Consider the following 20,166-nt stretch of genomic DNA (forward strand, 5'->3'; position numbering starts at 1 on the left):
TGCAAACTACAGCAAGAAAAGGCCACATGTGTAACTGATCAGAGACCAAGGACCAAATCAATCATTATAAATTGGGCTGAGAGGGCTCACTCAGAGGTGCAACAGTTAATAGTGAATACAAAGTGACCAAAAGGAATCCAGCAATAAGTTATTAGTGCAGCACCGAAGAGCTGCCAAAAAATGGCAAAATAACAGCATAGTGATTGAAATAAAAAACAAGTGCAGCAGTGAAAGGGTGAATAGCTACTGGAGAGACAGGGAGATCAAAGCCCAAAATTCCAGAATCTCAGAGTGAGGCCTGGTGCACACCAAAACCCGCTAGCAGATCCGCAAAATGCTAGCAGATTTTGAAACGCTTTTTCTCATTTTTCTGTAGCGTTTCAGCTAGCGTTTTGCGGTTTTGTGTAGCGGTTTTGGTGTAGTAGATTTCATATATTGTTACAGTAAAGCTGTTACTGAACAGCTTCTGTAACAAAAACGCCAGCAAAACCGCTCTGAACAGGCGTTTTTCAGAGCGGTTTGCGGTTTTCCTATACTTAACATTGAGGCAGAAACGCCTCCGCAATCCAAAAAATGCCTCACCCCGGGAGTATGCGTTTCTGCAAAACGCCTACCGCTCTAGTGTGAACCACCCCTTTGAGATACATTGACCATGCGTATCCGCAGCCGCAAGCGGCTGCAGAAATGCTGAAAAAGCGGCTCGGTGTGCACCAGCCCTGAGACAGAGCAGAGCAATGCTGTGTAGCGTTGTCCGGATCATGAACAATTCAGATCTTTGATCCGGATCTTTTTTGTGAGTCGAATCACATGGATCATCACAATGAATGATTCGGTTCACAGTGGATGAAACAGGAACTGCAGCTTCTGCCTGAGTACCTGTGTTCAGTGTGCGAATGAACCCCTCCCCAGCCTCCTGTACAGTGTTTGTCAGCACAGTGAGAGGCAAGGGGGAGACAATACAGAGACTGGCTGGAGCGAGTACATTTGAAATCGGCGCCGGTAGATTTGGGCACAGAATACAGCCGATATATATGGCTGATCCTGCTTCTGCACAAGTCCGGGCCATTTTAATTACTATTTCTCCCCATGGAGACTATTAAGACAGCTAGGTCCAGAGCAGAGAAAACAGAACGCACCGAACTTTTGACCCACAACCGACGGGACAATGACAAACAAGGACCGGTTAGAATGGTGACACATTATGGTTCCCACTGGGCGCAGTTGAGAAGAACCCTAGCTAAGAATTGGCATATTCTGCAGTTGGATCCCAAGCTAAAAGAGATTGTTGGTGAGCGACCATTATTGACAGCTAGAAGAGCCCCAAATCTCAAAGATATGCTGGTGAAATCAGAATATAACCAAACTCGAATAAAAGCCAAAACTACATGGTTAGGTTCCCATATTCAACCAAAGGGCATGCACACATGCGGTAGGTGCAATGTGTGCAACCTAGTCGATTGCACCACTACTTTTAGAAACGCTAAGAATAGCCGTGAGTTTGAGATTAAAAAATTCATAAATTGTGATACAAAGTTTGTAATCTACGTACTCGAATGCCCATGTCAGTTACTATATGTAGGTAAAACTACTGGTGAGTGAACTAAAAAAACACATTCAAAAGCATATGTCGGTCATCAGAAGCAAAGACAATTTTGACAAATCACCTGTAGGGGTGCACTTCCATTTGTTCCACAATGCGAACCCTGAACTGTTAAAATTTAAAGGGATTTATAGGATGGAACCACCAACCAGAGGAGGCGATTTAGACAGAAGATTAAGGCAGATTGAGACATGGTGGATCTACCAAATGGGCACACTAACACCAAATGGCCTCAACACAGAGTTTAGTTTTGCCTCGTACCTGTAAGGCTGGTGAGTCCCCGGGACTTTGATGTACCCACTATGGAGGCCTTGAAACATCAGGGTTCCTCCGATAGCTGAATCCCCCTATGTGATAATCCCTATGAGCATTACATATTATTTTGATGATATCAGTACTCTATAATGAGCAGCCATGTCCAAAACTAGGAATGAATGTGGGTGGTTAGAGTTTACTGTTGACTATAGGCATTTCATGCCATATATTTTTTTTTTTTTAATGGGCAATGAAAACATCTATGCTGTATTGAAATATTTTGAAACTATGCGGTGTAATCCGAAGCATGTGTAATTAATGCATTGATACTCGAAATAATATGCACAGATAATATGTGCAATAAGAATATAAGTATTGAGTGTTTCAGGGGAAAGTAGCCTGCATGGAAGTAATTGAAAATACAGCATTGAAACTACAACAATCAAAGTATCCACTAGATGGCATGGATTGAAGTGTCCCCTGCAATGGGTGACACAATATGAACCCTTGGGATGCAGTTGATTAAACCACCACAAGATGGCGAAAGAGTCAATGTGGCGAAATGTCCGCGTCCATACTTATTTTCTGAGGCCTATGTTGGGAAATGTGCTAAGCGTAATACCCACAAGATGGCGATAGAGGAATGCGAAAGTTTGGCCGCAATAGCAGATGACGCTATAAAACGTCAGGCTCAGAAATCCGCCTCCAGATCACATGATTAAGGCCGGAAGTGGCCGATACGCGTGGTGAAGGCGTCCTCACTGCCTACCAAGCGCTGCCTGGCGCCGGCTTACCTTACCGGGAGGCAATACACAAGAGGGGCTATGTGGCTTAGTACATCCAGGGCTGGCTGAACACGTGTGCACACGGCTCCCCACGGACATCAGAGGAAATCCCATCACTATCCTGGGCATATGGACTGATTGCAGTGGAGAATGCCATCATTGATGCAATTCATTCCCCTATAGCAACTGGATAAACGACAGCCGTTTACTGATCTACTGAGTGGTGAGAGCCTCAGTGAGGCAGCTTGTTTATATTAACTGCATGTGCTGATGCACTAAACACTGCGGATCTATGTGAAGCTTCTCTTTCTGCTGAGACCTTTATGTGCTGTTGCGGATAAGCTTTTTGTGGGACCTTCTTTGCGCTTTTGTTGCTACCTCCAGCTGCTGGTGTCCATTGTTAAGCAGAAGTATGATGGGATCCCAGGTGTGCTTGCTGGGTGAAGTGTGCTGTTAGTGTGAGCCCAGCCGGCTGCGCTATTAACATCTGCAGTGAGTGTTTTATGATTTTAAAGTAGCACTAAGTGTCGATACAGTGTTTTCCACATTTTTGAATAAAGTCTTTTTATATTTGAATTTGAAGCAGGGTCTGTCTACTATTGTATCTCCTGTAACAGGGATCGGGGGGAGGCCCTAGAGCTGCACAGCCGCACTCGCGTCTGTGCGGACTGCGCAGCCGCGGCCGGCTCAAGCGGCCATTTTAGTAGAGGCAGGGATCGGGAGTCGGCCCGGGGGGGCTAATGAGCAGCAGGGACCCGGCAGAACAGCTCGAATGGCGTCCTCCGTGCATTAAAATATATCATGCAGATATTTAACTTTTTTACTATTTGGTCTCGTGAGTCCTTTAAAACAGAACAAAAAGTAAAATATATCAGTGAAGTTGACACATAGCTTGCTATACTAGCAGCCAGGCTTGAACAGAATGTATAGTGCAGGAAAAGTCCTGTCCTGCTAGTCATTTCACCCCCAGTCTGCTTCCCTAGTAAAATGATTCAAAGATTCGGTTAAAAGATCCGGATCTTTTCAATGATCCAATTCGAATGATCCAATTCCTTGAAAAGGTCCAGACTTCCCATCTCTAATGCAGTGCAGAAAGTGAAACTTACTGAATAGGAGGATAGCCTTGCCTAACACAGTCACGCTGGATCTGCACAGTTAGTTACACTTCAGCTGCAGTAGCCACTCCTCCCTGGCCGGAACTAAAGAATAATTGTCGACTGAGCCAGGGAGGTATACATTGGCTAGAGGAAAATGGTTCCCTCCTCACCTGCCAGATGCACTTAGGGACCCGAAAAAAGGTTTGTAGATGTACTTCTGCATGTTGGGAGGCAGGGCCCAGGAGTGAGTAAGTATTCTATAATTGTAGTAAAAAGTTTTCTGCAGTCAGCCCAGGCCCCCCCTCCTGGCATAGCGCAGCTGGACCCCATAGCCAATGCTATAGTTGCTATGGCTATCCCTACGCCCCTGCGTTCTACCATGCTCAACATCACAAATATTGCTAAAACTGTAATTATCTTTGTTCCTGATTCCCTACCCTGATGATGTTACCAATAAAGGAAAGTATTTTTGTACCAGCGGTATGTTCTTAAAGTCTTTCAAGGATCCAAGGACAGTTACAGTCCCCACATAATATGCAATAACATCAGACCTGATATCAGAGCGGCTGACTCCTCTAAATGACCGACAGCAGCGGGGCCCTCAGTGTGAATGTCCCCACATATTATGCAATAAAATCAGACCTCATATCAGTGTGGCTGATCCCCCTGAATGACTGACAGCGGTGGTCCCCTCAGTGTGACTACCACCACATATGATGAAATAAAATCAGACCTCATATCATAGTGGCTGACCCCCCTAAATAACTGAAATCAGTAGGCCCCTTAGTGTGAATGTCTCCAACATACAATGCAATAACAGCAGACCTCCTATCAGAGCGTCTGAACCCCCTAAATGACTGACAGCACTGAGCCCCTTAAAGCAAATTTCATCACATTACATGCAATAGCATTAGACCTCATGTCAATGACGGACAGCACTTTCACCCCTTAGTGCAAATGTCACCACGTTACACGCAATAGCATCAGACCTCATAAAAGCGCAGCTTACCCCCCTAAATTACTGACAGCATTGGGCCTCTTAGCGCTAACATAGCCACATGTTATGTAATAACATCAGACCTCATATCAGCGCTGCTGACCCCATAAATAACAATGCACTGGGCCCCTTAGCACAAATGCCCCACTTAGTACGCACCTCAGTTCAGTACGGCTGACCCCATAAATGACAGCAGTAGGCCCCTTTTACTTTTACAGGTCACCTCCTCTATGGCCTTGTAACGATTGGTGTCAGCAACGAGCAGGTATCCGATTATATGGTGATCTGCAGTATCACCAATAATACAGATACTATACCTAATTATATGGTGATCTGCAGAATCACCAATAATGCAAGTATAGCGGACAACAAGAGATAGCTTATGTACAAGTAGTGCTTGGTGCAACTGTAAATACTGCCAGATTTGACTATACCTCACCAGAGGAGCTGGTGGGCTCTATCAGTACTGCGAGAACCTCACCAGTGACAAGGGCTCACTGGTGAGTAGAGTAGTCAGACAGATCGAGTAGGCAACAGACAGTCAGATCAGGTACAAAATCGGAAGGCAGAGTCGGCAACAAGATCAGATGGGCAGAAGTACGAGAGCGTGGAGCAAGAGGATAGTCAGAACGAGCCAAAGTCATACACAGATAAATCAACAGTCTCAAAGTTATAATTACAGCTATCAAAGGTCTGAAGCGCTAACACGAAGTATTCACAACAGCAGACAAGTGACTAGTGAATCCTCCGGGCTTAAGAGCCCGAGGAGACCTAGAGGCACGCCCCCCCTGCGACCGGCCAATCAGGAGCGGTGGGCGCATGGCGTGATGTCAGCCGACCCTTCGGTTAGCTAAAGCGACCTTATGGGCAGCAGACAGACACGTCCTTGGCGTTCTAGATGCCGAGGCACGGGTAGGGGGCCAGGCAGAGACACGGAGGCAGCTGCGGTGACGGTGCTGTTTGCTGCAGCTGCCCCACTATTTGTGACAGGCCTCTTTCACAAACATGTAAGCAGACTTTAGACCTTTAGATCAGACAAAGCATGTAAAACATTATAAATATATAAATATATATATATATATTTTTATATATATATATTTTATATATATTTATATACACACACACACACACACACACACACACACACACACACACACACACACACACACACACACACACACACACACACACACACACACACACACACACACACACACACACACACACACACACACACACACACACACACACACACACACACACACACACACACACACACACACACACACACACACACACACACACACACACACACACACACACACACACACACACACACACACACACACACACACACACACACACACACACACACACACACACACACACACACACACACACACACACACACACACACACACACACACACACACACACACACACACACACACACACACACACACACACACACACACACACACACACACACACACACACACACACACACACACACACACACACACACACACACACACACACACACACACTATATATTTTTATATATATATAATATATTTATATATATATATATATATATTTATATATATTATTCATAACTACTGCTGAAGATGATGGTTCCTGTAAAGCAGAAGCCTGTCACCGTCACCACAGCCGAAGTCCTGGTGCCTCAATTCCTCCCTGCAACAGTCGTCCACGATCCTCTCTCCAGCTGACCACTGTCCTCTGCTACTCCATCCACGATCCTCACTGGCTCCATCCGCGATTCTCCTCTGGCTGCCACTGTTGGCTCCATCCTGCGATCCCCGCTGGTTCCATCCCTGCGATCCCCGCTGGTTCCATCCCTGCGATCCCCGCTGGTTCCATCCCTGTGATCCCCGCTGGCTCCGTCCTGTGATCCCCGCTGACTCCGTCCTGGGGGTCCCCGCTGGCTCCGTCCTGCGATCCCTGCTGGCTCCGTCCTGCGATCCCCGCTGGCTCCCACCACTGCCTTGTCCACCCACATCCAGGATCCACATGTTCGCGCCGCTTGATGACAAGAAACAGGTGATGCTGCTCATGCTAGTATCTATACCTCCTCCTTTAGGTAAAGCCTCCTCCTCCCCAGGCTGAGCTCCCATAATTACTTGCAGCATGGGACTGAATGCCAAGGCACTAGAAGAGCTGAGGGGCGCAGCTTCATTAGTTTATTCAACAAACTTTTTTGGGAAGAATGCCCAAGAAACTATATGTAAGAGGCTCAAAAATGACAACAGCAAAAGTTTGCCTAGGATCCACTTTAAACACAATTTTTGCTTATTGCTGTTAGGTATACTATGTCTGTGACATTAGTCGAAACATTTCCATGCGAAATAACCCATGTATCGTGTGCAGTTTAGCACAGTGGCAGCTGCTAATTAGTGGCTGCTACTACAGTGGTGGCTGATTATCTACAAGTGAGCAAAGGGGGAGGCAGAGCGGCAACACAAGGTGGCCCCTGCAAGTGGCACTACAGCCTGCGGGGTGAATGGACTTATCAACTGTAGAGGGCTTTGGGGGCTACCAGAAGTCTCAGCGGGCTGCACTTTGGACATGCCTGGTGTAGATTCATTCTGTAAGGACGTCATTTAGTAGCGTGTAGAAGAGTTTGAATATTTGAAAAGTTTTCTTGTTTTCTGCCCCGGGGCCCCATATACCACATATGGCCAACAAAACCGCACAATCAGTTAACACTTTGCACATCACATACACTACAGGGACGCTCCCCAGAATTTATATGCATCCTAACTTTGATACTCATCAATCACTCATCAAAAATGTAGGACGTGCTGTTAACCACTTGCCGACCGCACACTCATACCGTGCGGCGGCAAAGTGGTAGCTGGAGGACCAGCGACGCTGTTCTGCGTCGCCAGGTGCCTCCCTAATTAATCAGGAAAGGCCGCTTGCGCGAGCGGCCATTTCCTGTCAGATCACGGAGCGGGTCTCCGTGAATAGCCTGCGAGCCGCTGATCGCGGCTCGCAGACTAAATGTAAACGTAGGAGACACATGTCTCCTTTGTTTACATTCTACGGCGCCGCTGCTGCGCAGCGCCGTAAGGCAGGTCGGCGCTCCCTGGCCAATCAGCGGCTGGGGATCGCCGCCATGTGACAGGGGACGTCCTGTCACTGGCTGCACAGGACGAATAGCGTCCTGTGCAGCCTGGATCACTGGGCATGACAGGTAGGAGAGGGAGGGGGGAATTTCACCGCGGAGGGGGGCTTTGAGGTGCCCCCCCCCCACAACATGCCTGCAGACCGGAGCGATCAGACCCCCTCTGCACATCATCCCCATAGGGGGGAAAAAGGGGGGCGATCTGATCGCTCTGCATGCCAGCTGATCTGTGCTGGGGGCTGCAGAGCCCACCCAGCACAGATCCCAACAAACAGCGCTGGTCCTTAAGGGGGCGTAAAGGGTGGGTCCTCAAGTGGTTAAATATGAAGCTCCCCTAAAAGGCACCCAGCTATTTGCCTCTATCCCATAGGAATAAATATAGGCCTATTTAGTTAAATTGCAAACCAGAGCCTAGTAATGCGGGTAGATATCCATGATGAATGCTACCACCATCTTGGGTTTCTATCCCTAACCTCAGAGCTTGAATTTAGCTAAGTGAGTTAACGTGTGTGTGTGTGTGTGTGTGTGTCATCAATGTGCTAGAATGAGTGAAAGCTTATTACACCAACCAACTATGGTGTTTTTATATCTGATTGGGAAAAGTTGAAATACCACTTGTGAGACCGCTGATTGTAGCAATACAAGTGTTAGCAGCCGAAACCTGTTCACAGCAACCCTAAGTACCCTCTGGGTTGTGAATGCCACATGTTGAGAACCTAGGTTCTAGAGCATCGCAATGTATGTAACTGAAACTGCAAAGTGGTCATATTGGTGTAAACGTCCTCACTAATGATACAATCTTGATTTGTACATTTTTACCAAATCTATGTAATAGAAGAGTAAACAGAGTGAATATATGTTAAATGGATACTTAAGTAGTCCTTCATATTACCTAAACTTGGTAAGATTATACAAACAAGATTGTAGCATTAGTGGGCACCTTACGGATCTAATCAATTTGTTCTAATATTTTAACCACTTAAGGACCACAGTCTTTTCGCCCCTTAAGGACCAGAGCCTTTTTCTCCATTCAGACCACTGCAGCTTTCACGGTTTATTGCTCGCTCATACAACCTACCACCTAAATGAATTTTACCTCCTTTTCTTGTCACTAATACAGCTTTCTTTTGGTGCTATTTGATTGCTGCTGCGAGTTTTAGTTTTTATTATATTCATCAAAAAAGACATGAATTTTGTCAAAAAAATGACTTTTTTTTACTTTCTGTGCTGACATTTTTCAAATAAAGTAAAATTTCCTATACATTTGAGCGCGAAAGTTATTCTGCTACATGTCTTTGATAAAAAAAAAACATTCAGTGTATATTTATTGGATTGGGTAAAAGTTATAGCGTTTACAAACTATGGTGCTAAAAGTGAATTTTCCCATTTTCAAGCATCTCTGACTTTTCTGCGCACCTGTCAGGTTTCATGAGGTGCAAAAATTCCAGGATAGTATAAATACCCCCCAAATGACCCCATTTTGGAAAGAAGACATCATAAAGTATTCAGTGAGAGGCATGGTGAGTTCATAGAAGATTTTATTTTTTTGTCACAAGTTAGCGGAAAATGACACTTTGTGAAGGAAAAAATTCCATTTCTGCTAACTTGTGACAAAAAAAAAAATTGAAATCTGCCACGGACTCACCATAGCCCTCTCTGAATACCTTGAAGTGTCTACTTTCCAAAATGGGGTCATTTTGTGGAGTGTATTTACTGTCCTGGCATTTTGGGGGGTGCAAAATTGTAAGCACCCCTGTAAAGCCTAAAGGTGCTCCTTGGACGTTGGGCCCCTTAGCGCTCCTAGGCTGCAAAAAGGGGTCACACATGTGGTATTGCCGTACTCAGGAGAAGTAGTATAATGTGTTTGGGGTGTATTTTTACACATACCCATGCTGGGTGGGAGAAAGATCTCTGTAAATGACAATCTTTTGATTTTTTTTTACACACAATTGTCCATTTACAGAGATATTTCTCCCACCCAGCATGGGTATGTGTAAAAATACACCCCAAAACACATTAAACTACTTCTCCCGAGTGCGGCGATACCACATGTGTGGCACTTTTTTGCACCCCAACTGCGCTAAGGGGCCCAAAGTCCAATGAGTACCTTTAGGATTTCAAGGGTCATTTTAAGAAATTTCGTTTCAAGACTACTCCTCACGGTTTAGGGCCCCTAAAATGCCAGGACAGTAAAGGGACCCCACAAATGACCCCATTTTAGAAAGAAGACACCCCAAGGTATTCCGTTAGGAGTACGGTGAGTTCATAGAAGATTTTATTTTTTGTCACAAGTTAGCGGAAAATGATACTTTGTGAGAAAAAAACAATAAAAATCAATTTCCGCTAACTTGTGACAAAAAATAAAATCTTCTATGAACTCACCGTACTACTAACGGAATACCTTGGGGTGTCTTCTTTCTAAAATGGGGTCATTTGTGGGGTTCCTATACTGTCCTGGCATTTTAGGGGCCCTAAACCGTGAGGAGTAGTCTTGAAACGAAATTTCTCAAAATGACCTGTGAAATCCTAAAGGTACTCATTGGACTTTGGGCCCCTTAGCGCAGTTGGGGTGCAAAAAAGTGCCACACATGTGGTATCGCCGCACTCGGGAGAAGTAGTTTAATGTGTTTTGGGGTGTATTTTTACACATACCCATGCTGGGTGGGAGAAATATCTCTGTAAATGGACAATTGTGTGTAAAAAAAAAAAAAATTTAAAAAAAATTGTCATTTACAGAGATATTTCTCCCACCCAGCATGGGTATATGTAAAAATAGACCCCAAAACACATTATACTACTTCTCCTGAATACGGCAATACCACGTGTGTGTCCAATGAGCACCTTCAGGCTTTACAGGGGTGCTTACAATTTAGCACCCCCCCACGTGCCAGGACAGTTAACAAACCCCACAAATTACCCCATTTTGGAAAGAATACACGCTAAGGTATTCCATGAGGGCCATGGTGAGTTCATAGAAAATTTAATTTTTTTGTCATAAATTAGCAGAAAATGACATTTTGTGGAAAAAAACAAAAAACAAAAAAACAAACCACAATTTCTGCTAACTTGTGACAAAAAATAAAATATTCTATGAACTCACCATGCACCTAACGGAATACTTTGGGGTGTCCTCTTTCCAAAATGGCATCATTTGTGGGGTCTGTCCTGGCATTTTAGGGTCTCTGCAATCATTACATGTATGGCCAGTATTAGGGGTTTCTGCTATACTCCTTATGTTGGGCATAAGGGTAATGCACTCTGGGCTGAAAGGAAAAATGTACATCAAACAATAAATCAATCAATGTGGATGAAAAAATATCTGCCCAAAAAAATTTGCAAAAAAAAAAAAAGAGGGGAAGGCGTCTGCCAGGACATAGGAGCTGTCGCCCCAAAAATCCAAGCTGACAGACGCGTAATGTTCTGTCAGGATGCACCATCAGTGCTGCAGCTGGTTAGTCGTTCGCTCGGTACACCTGGAAGGTTATTGGATGGAAAAAGAGAAAAAAAAATACAAAAAAAAACAAAAAACAAGCAAGCAGCAAAGCAATTACTTCATTAACATTAATAAACTTTGAACTTTTTTTTAATAAAAACCTTAACATTGCAAACCAAACATTAACTTCTTTGCTTACCTGTTTTTTTTTTTTTTAACTTACCTCCCGAGGACAAACCTCTCCTCCCCCATGGGACAATGTGCGACGTGCAAATCGCACAGAGTTGTGGCGAAGTACATTACGCATTTTGTCCCAAGTGAAAGGAGAGGTTTCTGGCAGCCCTGTGTATTACGATCTCTCGAAACCAGATGTTTGGTTTCACACTGCATATTGACAAATTCGGTGGGTCGAACCCGCCGCACCGCATCGTCCAAAACAGACCTCCAGGGAATGCCACAAGAGTAGCATTTGGCCTAGTAATGAACTGCGTCGCCATAGACTAACATGACTTCCGGGCAGATCGATATTGCCACAGAAGCCACTCAGTAACGTAGGCATGCACTAGTGTTAAGTCAAGCACTTCCGGCGTAGGGGGGGGGACCGCAAAGTGTGACTTTCGCTAGGCATTTTGCCCTAAAGCATCGCAGCAGTGTGAAATAGCACTGAGAGACCCTTGTGTGCCTACCGCTGTGTTTGGAGTTCCCTACTCTCTAATAGTGTACCTGCTCGTGGTACCTCTCAAAACACTCCCCTAGGCACAGGCTGGTCAGGACAGGTGGGACAATAAACAGTGGTGTCACGCCTTATTCCAACCCTGCTGCAGACACAACAACGTTTTCTTCGGATTCGGTGACCTGGGGTACTCGGAATTGGATAGGCGTAATGCCTTCCATGCAGCCAGCTAGCTGTATCTTGGGGTTGGGCCACGGCACCTCCTGGATACAGGAGTTCCATCACGATCTGTTTATTAAATTGAATAAACGATCCAGTAAATTGCCAATTGAATGAGGTAAAAAGACACTTTTTTTTATACGAGCGTCTTGTTTTTCGGGCAACTAAATAGGGCGCTAACCTCTGGTCATTGAAGTCCACCCCTCCCATGTTAGTATTATACTCGTGGACGACAAGGGGTTTTTCAATGACCTCAGTTCGCCGTTGAATTTCAACTGTCGTGTCTGCGTGAATGGTGGACAGGAAGTAAACCTCCCTCTTGTCCTTCCATTTCACCGCGAGTCAGCACACAAGGCGGCCCTCTGCCCCCGTTCAAGTCTGGTGGTAATGAGCTGTTGGGGGAAGCCCCGGCGACTAGGCCGCACGGTACCACAGCATCGGATTTTTTCTATTTTTAAGTGCTGAAAGAGGGCCACACTTGTGTAATAATTGTCCACATAAAGATAGTACCCCTTCTGGAACAAGGGTGACACCAAGTCCCATACAACCTTTCCACTGCTCCCCAGGTAGTCAGTGCTTGGGATGTACTGTTTGATGCGAAGGCGCCCGGTAAAGCGTATGAGGGACTCGTCTACGCATATGTCCTGGTCAGGGGTATAAGCATCTGCAAATCTGTATGACAGGTGGTCTATAAGGGGTCGAATTTTGTGGAGCCGGTCAAAATCAGGGTGGTCACTTCGATGACAGGTTTCGTTGTTATTGAAGTGCAGGATGTTCTCAAATCGTGTCCTGGACATGGCAGCAGAGTACAGGGGAACATGATATGCTGGGTCCGTAGACCAATAAGACCGCAACACATTCTGCTTTACTAGTCCCGTGTGAAGGAGAAGGCCCAAAAAAATTTTAATTTCGGAAACTTGGACTGGTTTCCACCGAAAAGGCTGGGCAAAGAACTTTTCCGGATTGGTGGTTATATATTGTGTGGCCTTACGGTTGGTCTCTGCCACTATTAAGTCTAAGAGATCCTGGGTGAAGAATGAATAGAAAAAGTCTAGGGCCGATCCTAGATTATCTGTCTCCACCTGGACTCCAGACTGGGCGGTGAAAGGGGGAAGTACGGGTGCGGCGGAATCAGGGGATTGCCAATTTGGGTTTGCCAGCACCTCTGGTAAACTAGAGGTAGTACGGGTCCGTCTTCTTGGTGGCTGCGACTGGGATCTTACTGCACGTGCCACCGAACCAGTTTCAACTTCCATGCTGGTGCTCGCCACTTCACCAGGGTCTACAGAAGTACTGGTGCTAGGTCCAGGAGATGTTGTGCTGCTGGTGCCTGCCCCACCATGAAATCTCAGACCAGCACGAACACCACTCTGCTGCCCTTGAGGCCGATCCTGCGCCACCTGCGGTCCAACAACATGGGGTGTGGTACGCCTGGCTTTAGCCGGGACCTCAACCTCGTCATCACTATCGGTCAGTGAGCCACTGCTCAATTCAGGTTCAAACTCTGACCCGGAAGATTTGTCGAATGAGGCGTCCCAATCGTCCTCATCCGACTGGGCCATGTACCTGAGAACCTCATCATCGGAATACCCCTTTCTTGCCATGGTGGGCTGCTAAATTTAGGGGGTATTCCTCTGAGACTACCCAGAAAAAAAGAGCACCTACCTAGCAAAAGGGAGCATTTGAGAGGTAGAAAGCTGTGGTCACTGAGTTTTGATAAAAAAAATATATCAAAACTGAGGTTAACAGTGCCACAGCTATTGTACAGTGTTTTTTGCAGTGATCAGGGGCGGGCTGAACGCAAGTGCAGGCGAACGATCAGGCCTGATCAGGCAAACACTGCGTTTTTTTTGTGTGGATCCTAGTGACCCTAATAGATCTGACTGCGATCAGTAATGATCACTTACAGATACTATATAGTACCAATGTTGATTAGCGACAGTGATGACGCTAATTAGTGATGGTGCAGTGGGCTGAGCACTAACTGACACTTACAAATGGGCCTAGCTAACTGGCCTAACTGCTAACACTAGTGATACTAAAAAAGTGACAGTTTTCACTGATCACTGTTTTTAGATCACTAGGATAGTGACAGGGGGGTGGTGGCGAGTGGGGAATCAGAGGCAATCAGAAACAATCACAGGGCAATCGCAGGCCAATCACAGGGCACTCAATTCACGGGACAATCAAAGCCAATCACAGGCCAATCAAAGCCAATCACAGGGCAATCAAACCAATCACGACACAATCAAAGCCGATCACAGGCCAATCAAAGGCAATCACAGGGCAATCAAACCAATCACGGCACAATCAAAACCGATCACGGGACAATCAAAGCCGATCACGGGACAATCAAAGCCGATCACGGGACAATCAAAGCCAATCACAGGCCAATCAAAGCCAATCACAGGGCAATCACGGGACAATCAAAGCCAATCACGGGACAATCAAATACAATTACAGCACAATCAAATACAATGCACTGGGAAGGTGATGGGGGGGGGGATCTGAGGGTGATCTGAGGGTGTGGGGGGTTGATTAGGTGCCCGCACGGGGCAGACTGGGTCCTGATCTGACACAGGAGGCGAGGATAGGAGATCAGTGAGGAATTACAGGGGAGAATAGATGTAAACAATGCACTGGGGAGGTTATCAGGAGGGGGGGTCTGAGGGCAATCTGAGGGTCTGGGTGGGTGATCAGGTGCCCCCAAGGGACAGTATAGGGTCTGCGCTAATGGGTGGTGGTGACAAGGGTGATAGACAGGTGATAGACAGGTGATCAGTGGGTAAGGCAGCTATATAGCTGTATACAGTATTCAGGGGGGTGGTCTGGGGGGGGGCGGTCTGGGGGGGATCTGAGGGTAGGGAGGGTGATCAGGGGACCCTAGGGGGCAGTTAGGGACCTAACCTAGGGGATAGCGTCCCTAGATAGTGACAGGGAGTGATTGATGGGTTTTTAGGTGGGTGGTGGGGTGCAGATACTGGTGTGCTGGGGTGGTCAGGGGGGGTTCTGAGGGCTGGGGTGGGCGATCAGGGGTTCTGTGTGGGTGAAAATGTGTGTTGTAACACTTAGCTGTAAGGCTGCCGTCCTCTGATGGTCGCACGGCGAGTGACCATCAGCGGAGGAGGCAGCCAGTATAATACACTTTGTTACAATAACAAAGTGTATTATACGCTTTCCCATAGGCTGATCGCCGCATTTGAAACCCGCCGGCGCTGCTAATTGGCCAGCGGGTTTCCGAGCAGGGTGGGCGGAGCCTTTTGCCGGCGGAGATCGCGTCATTGATGACGCGATCGCCGCACAGCCACCGCTGATGCCACCCCCGCCGATGGGCGTATTGCGGTCGTTTGGGCCCGGTCTTTGCCGCCGCCCATCGGCTGGGGGCGGTCCTCAAGTAGTTAAAAAAAAGCCATGATGTTTTTATTTATGGCTGCATGGCTGAAGAAGTTACAGTGCAACATGATTGCTCTTCATTGCATATATATGTGTATGTACAGTGCAAAACATGTTAACTGCTTCCGGACCAAAGCAGTACAAATCTATGTCCTGCAGATGGTGCTGTGGCTCTGACATGACGTAGATTTTACTGCTTGGGAAACCACACATACCCGACGCTATGACGATCACGTCACTTTCTCCCACTGCAGTTCACTTGTTTATATGAGGGCAGAGCTGTGTGAGCAAGTCACGAGCTGATTTATTTTGCTTCTGACCTCATGACCTCTGTAAGCCAATCCAATTGGCTTACATTGACGGACAGGGTCTGGAGCCAATGAAAGCGGCTCCTGATCGGTACACAGAGCTCTGCCGTCATAGAGTCGGCAGAGAGAGGAGCCTGTGGCATTGGGAGAGCAGTGTGACCAGCGGGAGTGGCGGGTATGTGCGGCAATTCGTCGGTATGTGCCAGTTTTTGGTACCAGCAGTCTCTGGTTCTTAAGGGGCCAGAGACTGCTGGTACACAAGTTGTTAATAACCAGGCTGTTTTACTTATTTTATTTTTGAGCCTAAAATAATAATTTTTTTAGGCATGACAGCTTCTGTCTTCTCTGTACCATGCCGGGAATATAGTAAACATCACTGATCAGTTAATTACAACCCTAAAAGTTTTCCTGGCAGAATACCACTTCTGAGAGAAGAGGGAGATAGAATACAGAGTAGTGACCTTTTTCTAACTCTGGGACACTTATTAGGCTGCAGAGGCAACAAAACATTCAACCTACTTTGTAAATGTTTAAATATAAAATAAAACTGTGGTATATCTAAAAAAGTCATTTTAGGCGTAGGAGGATAAATACAATTTTTTTTTTTTTATCTCATCAGTTTATTTTCACCTCGGGTTCACTTTAAATGAATCCTACTCCCTAAAGTATTAGCTTTAGGCACATTCAAATATTGCAGATTAAACTCGAGAAGTTTGTTGTTTTTAGCCTTGATTATATAACGATGTTCTCTTTCTTAGGTTACAGCCAGACCCCTTTTCCTTGCAGCCACACCCACATCTTGTTTCTGATCCAAATTCACAAACGCTGCTTCCTTGCCGTTCTCAGCTGTGTCCCTCTCTCCAGGACCCAATTCTGGGAGGTATGAGACCTAATTATCTATGCAGTTTTTGCTTAGATTAGTGAAAGAAATGGCACACTTTGTGTTTTCCTTGACTTACAGCTGGGCTGCCTAGAACAAAAGATTAATGATTTAAAATGACTTCACAAAGTATGCCAGGGATGTTGCAGGACATTTTACAAACCGCTAAGCCAAGTGCCTTTTACTGTTCAAAGGTTATTTTGTGCTCAACACATCGCAAAAAGGAGAAAAACGGAGGTAAGACTGATCTGGAAGGAATAAGAATCTGAAAGCATTTATAGACTTTTATCTCTAGTAACATGCTTTCACGTTATAAAAGGTGGTTTATTTTATGCAGCGTGTTCCAGATTCTCTTGCATTATAAAACAAATATTGCGCAAGGGAGTCTTATCTTGCGTAACTTACTATTGCGTACTATGATTTGTACATAGCACCATCATCTGTGTGACTGTAGAGAGGAAGGTTTAACCTTAGTGTATGCTTAAAGGGGAACTGAAGAGAGAGGTATATGGAGGCTTTCATGTTTATTTCATATTAAGCCATACCAGTTGCCTGGCATCCCTGCTGATCCTCTGCCTCCAATACTATTGACCTTGACCTTTCAAGATGGCGCCGCACCGGTAGCCACGGCCACAGGGCTCCGGCCTCTTCTTTTCTTTACTATCTCTTTTCTCTCCCTGGTCCCCCCTGGTCTACAGGGGAGGATGCGGAGACACGAGAGAGGACACGCGAAGACATGCAGAGACTTGGGCTGGTTCGGGGCGTCCGGTCTCGGGTGCTGGCTGCGGGACCTCGTGCTCGCCGCACCTTCAGCACTGCCCGGCTCTTGCCGCGATCCAGCCCTGCCCACCACCATGCAAGGGAGCCATCCATCACTGCTGGCTGCCACATCGCCTTTCGACCAGCAAGATAGAAGGAACAACCCGCAGGATCCCACGTGGTGCAGCCGCGGCTCTGCTGCCGGGGCAACCAGACGCAGCCTAGGAAATGCAGCTGCTCTGCGACGATCCGAGGACCCGGGGACTGCCTGTCCCACACTGGTATACTTTCAACACCACTGCCAGGGAGATGAGACGCCGCCAAGGACATGTGGCTACCCTGCCATGTACTGAGAGCCACTACACCCCGGAGAGGCCATCACAGAAACATGCGGGGCCTCTCCAATGCTGCGATGCGGATGGTATGTACACCACCACTCACCCGGGCTCCCTGTTCTGCTCCTTATGGCCACTGAGAATCAAGGCCGCGGCCGTTCCACCACTGCAACCCGTAGGGTATGTGCGCCTCCGCTCACCCCAATCCCTCTCCTGCTTCATGCATGCCACTGGAACATGCCAGGCCCTGCTCCCCACCACTGAGCCTTAAAGTCACCAGCAGCACAGTGCAGCTCTAGAGTACCCATCTGCTCTTATCCACCAGGCCACCAAGACCAGCCTACACAGCAGCCCTGGATCCCCGTAAGCCCTGGAAGGCCTAGTTCCAGTCACCAGAGGACCAGCTCCAGGACAAGTGGTCATTAGTGTTGGGCGAACATCTAGATGTTCGGGTTCGGGCCGAACAGGCCGAACATGGCCGCGATGTTCGGGTGTTCGACCCGAACTCCGAACATAATGGAAGTCAATGGGGACCCGAACTTTTGTGGTTTGTACAGCCTCCTTACATGCTACATACCCCAAATTTACAGGGTATGTGCACCTTGGGAGTGGGTACAAGAGGGAAAAAAAATTTAGCAAAAAGAGCTTATAGTTTTTGAGAAAATCGATTTTAAAGTTTCAAAGGGAAAACTGTCTTTTAAATGCGGGAAATGTCTGTTTTCTTTGCACAGGTAACATGCTTTTTGTCGGCATGCAGTCATAAATGTAATACATATAAGAGGTTCCAGGAAAAGGGACCGGTAATGCTAACCCAGCAGCAGCACACGTGATGGAACAGGAGGAGGGTGGCGCAGGAGGAGAAGGCCACGCTTTGAGACACAACAACCCAGGCCTTGCATGAGGACAAGAAGCGTGCGGATAGCATGCTTTGTACCACCATGCAGTCATAAATGTAATAAAGATAAGTGGTTCAATAAACAGGGACCACGCGGCAACGCTAACCCAGCAGCAGCACACGTGATGGAACAGGAGGAGGCGCAGGAGGAGAAGGCCACGCTTTGTGAGACACAACAACCCAGGCCTTGCATGAGGACAAAAAGCGTGCGGATAGCATGCTTTGTACCGCCATGTAGTCATAAATGTAATAAAGATAAGAGGTTCCATAAACAGGGACCGGCAACGGTAACCCAGCAGCAGCAGCAGCAGCACACGTGATGGAACAGGAGGAGGCGCAGGAGGAGAAGGCCACGCTTTGTGAGACACAACAACCCAGGCCTTGCATGAGGACAAAAAGCGTGCGGATAGCATGCTTTGTACCGCCATGTAGTCATAAATGTAATAAAGATAAGAGGTTCCATAAACAGGGACCGGCAACGGTAACCCAGCAGCAGCAGCAGCAGCAGCAGCACACGTGATGGAACAGGAGGAGGCGCAGGAGGAGAAGGCCACGCTTTGTGAGACACAACAACCCAGGCCTTGCATGAGGACAAAAAGCGTGCGGATATAGCAGCAATGCTTTTTGCCGCCATGCAGTCATAAATGTAATACAGATCAGAGGTTCAATAAACAGGGACCGGAAACGCTAAACCATCCCAGATGTTCATCGGTCATGTTACTTGGTTGGGGTCCAGGAGTGTTGCGTAGTCGTTTCCAATCCAGGATTGATTCATTTTAATTTGAGTCAGACGGTCTGCATTTTCTGTGGAGAGGCGGATACGCCGATCTGTGATGATGCCTCCGGCAGCACTGAAACAGCGTTCCGACATAACGCTGGCTGCCGGGCAAGCCAGCACCTCTATTGCGTACATTGCCAGTTCGTGCCAGGTGTCTAGCTTCATGCCCGGTTTCAGGTCCAGCGGTGCCAGCCACAAATCCGTCTGTTCCTTTATTCCCCTCCAAATTTCCTCCCCTGTGTGCTGCTTATCCCCAAGGCAGATCAGCTTCAGCAACGCTTGCTGACGCATGCCAACAGCTGTGCTGCACTGCTTCCACGATCCTACTGCTGCTGGTGCTGGGTTAGCATTTCCGGATGAGGTACAGCTTTGAGATGCGTTGGAGGAGAAGGAGTCAGAGAGGTAGGTGCTGCTGTTGTTATCCAGCTGTTTGCGGCGTGGGCAACACCCGCGCCGTAGCAGGTGAGGAATCGCTGCCAGGCTCCACAAGGTTCACCCAGTGCGCGGTAAGGGAGATGTATCGACCCTGGCCGAACGCACTCGTCCAGGTGTCAGTGGTGAGGTGAACCTTGCAGGCAACGGCATTCTTCAAGCTTCGGGTTATTTAG

General features: G+C 47.1%; 1 protein-coding gene across 2 annotated transcripts in view; it reads left to right on the forward strand.

Moving 5' to 3' along the window:
* The first annotated feature begins 16,701 nt into the window (after positions 1-16,701).
* Positions 16,702-20,166, forward strand: part of LOC137521109 (dimethylaniline monooxygenase [N-oxide-forming] 2-like) — an 88,932-nt gene continuing 85,467 nt past the window's right edge. The window contains exon 1 of one of the 2 annotated variants that reach the window (XM_068239913.1): positions 16,702-16,791. The gene's annotated coding sequence lies outside the window, so the exon portion shown is untranslated. Of the gene's footprint in view, positions 16,792-16,863; positions 17,029-20,166 lie in introns of those variants that run through there. The other variant, XM_068239914.1, reaches the window with a different exon arrangement.

The sequence above is a fragment of the Hyperolius riggenbachi genome, chromosome 6 (assembly GCF_040937935.1).
Source record: "Hyperolius riggenbachi isolate aHypRig1 chromosome 6, aHypRig1.pri, whole genome shotgun sequence".
In the NCBI taxonomy this organism is placed as follows: Eukaryota; Metazoa; Chordata; class Amphibia; order Anura; family Hyperoliidae; genus Hyperolius; species Hyperolius riggenbachi.